The following is a 6,372-nucleotide window of genomic DNA, read 5'->3' as shown; positions in this document are numbered from 1 at the left end:
TTTAAATGACAGTTCGGGTCAGGTCATTACCTGAAACAATACACATAAATTGGCAACAGGGCCTTATGTGAGACAGCTGGTCCCTACTCCTGCGATTAATTGAACATAAAATTACCTTTACCTGAGAGTGAAATATATTATCAGCAAGCCAAATAATTCTCCATCAGGTTTTCATTTGTTTATAAAAACAATAATAAAGCATTTCACTCTAAAAGCCTAATACTCACTATGTTCAATTATAGAGGAGATAATTTAACAACCCATGTCATCAGTAATGAAAAATCAAGGTAGCTTTGTGCATTTCTGCAATGCAAATATTGAGTGTGTTGGTCTGTGTATTTCCAACAGTGTACAAAAGTTACATTCAAGAGAATATCAGTGGTTTGAAAACTGCTTGGATTAGCCGAAATCTCCAAAAGACAAAGGAATACCCACAAGTCAACTGAAGTATTGGCCCTAAATGATCCCACTATTCCTGATTCTTTTGATCAAAAAAGCAACCTTTTATAATGAAAATTCATGAGGAGCCTCTCCTCTAAAAATATTGTTTTCATTTGCATTCCTTTCACTGTGAGTAAAGTTCAACATCTTTTCATAAGGTTAAGGTCATTTGTTTTTTCTAACTTGATTTTTTCAACTTTTATTTTATGTTCAGGGGTACAAGTTCAGATTTATTGTATGGGTAAACTTGTGTCATGGGGGTTTGTGGCACAGATTATTTCATCGTCCAGGTATTAAGCCTAGTACCCATTAGCTATTTTTCCTGATCCTCTCCCTCCTCCCTCCCTCCACCTTCCGAAAGGCCCCGGTATGCGTTGTTCCCCTCTATGTGTCCACGTGTTCTCATCATTCAGCTCCCACTTATAAGTGAGAACATGCGATATTTGATTTTCTATCCCTCTGTTAGTTTGTTAAAAGGTCTTTTTGCTAGTTATTTATTTGTGCTTTTTGCCTATTCTTAAAAACATGTCTCTTTCCTCCTTGTTTTTTCAAATAAGTTTCTATATATGGAGAATATTAGCCACTTATCCGTTACAAACCCTCCAAATATTTCCACATTATTTGTCACTGGATTTTTACTTATGACATTTTATGCAATGTAGAGTTATTAAAAATGTACTCACATTTATCAGTCTTCTCTTATTGATATGGGTTCTGTGTCATAAAAAGCCATTTTCCTCCATCCAGGTCATAGAAAAAAATTTCCAGCTTTCCTGCTAGTTCTTTTGTAGTTCATTTTTTTAAAAAACTTTAAAACTTTAGATATATGTTACATTGGGGATTCTTTTTTGAGTATGGTGTGATGGGTGGATCTAAATTTACCTTTTCTTAAATGGCGGCACACATTTGTCATAATGCCATTTTTTTAAAAGTCCACTATTGTCCAAATGATATGAGGTCTAACTTCATCCTATACTACATTTCTATATATCCTTGGCTGTATTTCTTTACTTTCTATTCTATTCCATTACATTCTTTATTCTTATGCCAGTTTGATAATCTTTTCTTTCTTTTTCTTTTTTCTTTTTCTTTTAGACAGAGTCTCCCTCTGTCACCCAGGCTGGAGTGCAGTGGGGCTATCTGCAACCTCCACCTCCTAGGTTCAAGCGATTCTCATGCCTCAGCCTTGAGACTAGCTCACGCCACGACAACTGGCTAATTTTTGTGTTTTTAGTAGAGACGGGATTTCACCGTGTTGCCCAAGCTGGTCTCATACTCCTGACCTAAGGCAATCCACCAGCCTCATCCTCCCAAAGTGCTCGGATTACAGGAGTGAGCCACCACGCTGGACTATAGTCTTCTTGATAGTGAATTTGTTGCATATTTTAACATCTGGTGTGATGAGGCTGCCCTCATGAGTCTTCATCTTGTTAATCATCCTCACGTAATAAAATATGATGTAGTTAGTCCTTGATGAAGCATTACCCAGACATTCAGCAACTTCAAAGCTTGGTAGACCTGGAGGTATGTGGTGGTTTGGAGTGTCAGCAGGCAACTGCAAACCACCAAGCCTTTCTAAATGTGGAATGGGATGAGGGAGAGAGTGTGAGAGAAAGGGAATGGGAGACCAAGAAAGAGGGAGACACACACACACACACACACACACACACACACACACACACACAGAGAGAGAGAGAGAGAGAGAAAGGATATGATTACTCCCATGGAAAAATTTTGTAAGTGCCAATCAAATATCACCCAAAGTCCATTTGGAGATACACAGTAAATGGAATGTTTTAAGTGTCTCATTTTTCAAGCTCTCACTTGTGAAATGTTACTTTGGAAATACCTCGCTTTTCTTTCTATGACTTCGGCAGCTGTGATATTCCTTCTGCAATAAGTATTCAAGGAAGAAGTAAGATTGCCTGTTGCCTAGTTTTACTTTGTAGTGAAAACTGTGGGAGAGATTTGGAGTGTTTCATAATTTAGATTTCCTTTTCAAATATTAGACATGCTTCATGTGAGCACCTGAAATTCTGGCCCCAAGCAGGTGCTTCCCTGCTCTTAGATGTTGTTCTCAAGAAACTGGGGAACTGGGACACTACGGTGTTGTTTACCAGAGATTGTTGTAGGTCAGTGACCACATTTGGACTTTGTAGAAATACTGTTGTCTCGGTGTTGCAGAATATAAGGATGAAATGGAGCATTCTACTTTTATTTTTTCCTGCTTGGAGTGAGAATTCCTACCAGCCAGAATAGCATGGATTGCCTTTCCTGTTTTCTTTTTACAGTAGCTTTGTTTGCAATTGCTTTAATTTTTTCCCCAATTTCTTGGCATTTTGTGAGCAGGATTTCTAGTTCAAGACCACTTTCTTCAGTTATGATGGTAAAGTGTGGTCTTTTTAATGCATGGTCATCGTGGTGGTGATGGTGGTGGAGAAGACAGGATTGAAGTATCTTGTTACTCTTTCCTTCCAGCAGAATCTTAATTTTCCCTTTTTTCCATCTTTCTCTCAATATAACTCTTTCTCTAATGAGACTATTCTGATTGTTTTTCTCCAGGTAATGTCACTTCTAGGCTGCTAACCTGAGACCTACTCATATTGAAGGCTCTTTCTTCCACCTGGTTTTCTTAGACATCAAGGCTCATGTTCCATCTTTAACACTCAACGTGAGACTTTATGGGATGTTTTGTTCTGTGTTTCTTCTGGGTTCTACACTTTCTTTCCTTTTTCTCAAGGCTGACCATAACGGAGAGATGCAAGTTGGAATGGTTGTTGTCTTTCACTAGGCATGGGTCATACATGATTTTATTTTCGCTCATTTTTACTTTTATTTTGTCTTTTTTGAAAAGATGCGTGGAGAGATTTTCATTCAGGCATCTACTCTTATCATCCAGAAATGGAAGGTGTCTGCAATTTCTGTTTATTTCTATCACTATGCGGATTATAAAGCATATTGTATAATTTCATGTTTATAATTTTTATAATTTAAATGTTTGTATAAAATGTGTATTTTATAATTTATACCCTTTATATCAAATACAATGTTTATAATTTTCATTGTAATGCTTATCAGTTTATTGTGGATTTTCTATCTATATTATATGATGAAGAACTTTAGACAGGGTAGAACCAACACACTTTCAAATACCAAATTCTTTGATATCAGTGTTGCAAAACTTTATATCAAAAATTGATAACAAATAATAAATAATAAATTTGTCCTTCAAGAGTCAACAGTAAAAATCTTTCATTTTAGTACAAACTGAACCTAGTAGATAACAACGTTTGGATTAATAAAATTCCATTTTTGATTCAAAACTGAAGTAAAAGAATGAATGAATTGGATTAGCATGAAGTTCTTAGCACACAGTAGTATGATTTAGCTGGAAATGCTGAGCAATATATTAAGAAATAAAATCAGAATGATTTATAATCACCCACTCTTTAGAAAAAGTGTGAAAGAAACATTTAAAAATAAGTAAAATTGAAGTGGCTTCAAAGAAAGAATTAACTCCATAGCAATGACAGTGAAGTAGATCATAAACTGCATAATATGAGAAGTGTAGAATAACTATTTTTCAAGTGTAATACTCTAATAATATTTGTGTTCCAATACTTTGACAACTGTCAAAAATGGCAGCTGCCTATAAAACTAGAATGAGTGTTGTCATAATACATTGCTGAAATTTTATATTTATTTTTTCACAAATTAGAAATAAGTTTTTGTGTTTTCTGAACAGACTGCCAAATGTTCACCAGTCTTATAATTCACCATCCGTTACATGAAATAGGAAAAGCACAGCTATGCTGCAGAGTGTATTTGTCTTTACAACAGCCACTTTAACCAATATAGTTCTCTGCCTTTATGCCCCTGGTTTGGCACATGAATAAATACACAGATGAGTGGTCCTGCCACTTCCTAAGCTTCATGATGCTTTCTACTCTCTCATCTTCTTTCTTCTCTTAAACAGGATTCAGGTATATCTGAATTCTGAGGCATATTCATAGTCTGTACCTTAGACACTGTTTTTTTGTTTGTTTGTTTGTTTGTTTGTTTTTTCTTTTGAGACAGAATCTTGCTCTGTTACCCAGGCCATAGTGCAGTGGCGTGATCTCAGCTCACTGCAACCTTTGCTTCTTAGGTTCAAGTGATTCTCCTGCCTCAGCCACCCAAGTAGCTTGGACTACGGGTTCATGACACCATGCCCAGCTAATTTTTATATTTTTAGTAGAGATGGGGTTTTACCATGCTGACCAGGCTGGCCTCAAACTCCTTGGCTTCCCAAAGTGCTGGGATTATAGGTGTCAGCCCCATGCCTGGCCTCTACCCTGGGTGTTCTATAACAAAATCAACAATACTTAAATACACGCACATTCAAAATAAATATATTCAGCACAGACATTCTGTGTTACCTTGACAAATAACAAGTACTTAGTATTCAAGAAAAAAAGAGAAGTGTCTATTAATACATCTCTTTCGTAATTTTATGTAGAACTCATCAGCTACAAAACACAGTTGAACGGACAAACCCCTAACCAATCTCTTAGATGCAATTTTGTGTGAGAATTCCTGCTTTGTAGAAGACAAATTCACAGTTGCGTGCCCACGGATGTATCTGTCAACTTCCTCAAAAAAGTACTCAGGATTTTTAGGGAATAAATATGATGCAGATGGTGGAGAAATGGAGAAACCACCACCATTTACTCATAGCTGCAACTATCCTTGTTTTGCAAGAGGTAGTTTATATGAAAGAGCCTTGTAACTTTTCAGTGTTTTTAGAAATTATTCCTTTCTAAGGTCTCTCTCCCGGACAGAGGCTAGAGAATTTATTCTTCCATACCAACCTCCTTCAAGTGCATCTACCTCACCAAAATGATTCCTATATGGCACATCAAATATTTTCTTAGTTTAAGTAAACTAAAGTTCATTATATTTAATGTCATTTTATACTTTGAAAGGCTCCTTGGATTAATTGGCCATGCTCAGCTATGATATAGAACCATAGTTGTTGGGGTTTTTTTTTGGGGGGGGGGGGGTCGGTAGCAATAAATATTTTTGGGAGGAAAATGGAATGGCCCTGTGAATTGATGATTTGAAATAATATCAAGTCTACTGTTCAAAAGACAGGGAAGAAGGTATTTTTTCTCCAAATAGTAATATTTCCCAGGGAGTCAGGATTAGAAGGTAAACTAGATCATTTAATTCAGCGATTCTCTTTGCTCAGAGTGGGAGAGTGGGGTCACAAGAACTCCCTTGCAGAGGAAACTGGTGCCATGAGGGTGAGGGGGTGTTGCCAGTAAATAGGGAGTCCTTCCATTCAATTTTTAATTGAAAAATAAAATTATATATAATATGTATTTATGGTATACAATGTGATGTTTTGATGTATGTGTACATTGCAAGGCAGTTAAATCAAAATAACATATCGCTGAACTCACCTACTTATTATTTATTTGGCAGGCTGATAAAAAAAATTCAGCCAAAATACATTTAAAGAAATTTAATTGAGCAATGAACAATTCGTGAATCAGGCAGTCCCCAGAATCACAGAAGACTGAGAGAGACTTCAGGGGTGCCTCATGGTCAGAATGAATTTATAGACCAAAAGGTAAAGTGACATACAGGAATTGGAAGTGAGGTACAGAAACAGTGAGATTGGTTGCAGCTCAGCGTTTGCCTGATTTGAACGCAGTTTGAACATTGAGCAGTCTATGAGTGGTTGAAGTATGGCAGCTGGAATTGGCCAACACTCAGCTATTGTTACAGGCACATACTACTAAGTTAGATTTTCAATTTTGTCTGACAATTAAGCTAGGTCACAGTTCATCCACAGGGACTCAAATATAGAAGTACGGAGTCCTTCTCAGGCCATATTTAGTTTGCTTTAACAGGGCGAACACTTAAAATTCTACTCTTTTAGCAGTT

This window comes from Piliocolobus tephrosceles, chromosome Y (genome assembly GCF_002776525.5).
Source record: "Piliocolobus tephrosceles isolate RC106 chromosome Y, ASM277652v3, whole genome shotgun sequence".
NCBI classification, from domain to species: Eukaryota; Metazoa; Chordata; class Mammalia; order Primates; family Cercopithecidae; genus Piliocolobus; species Piliocolobus tephrosceles.
Note: the sequence above shows the minus strand (reverse complement) of the source record.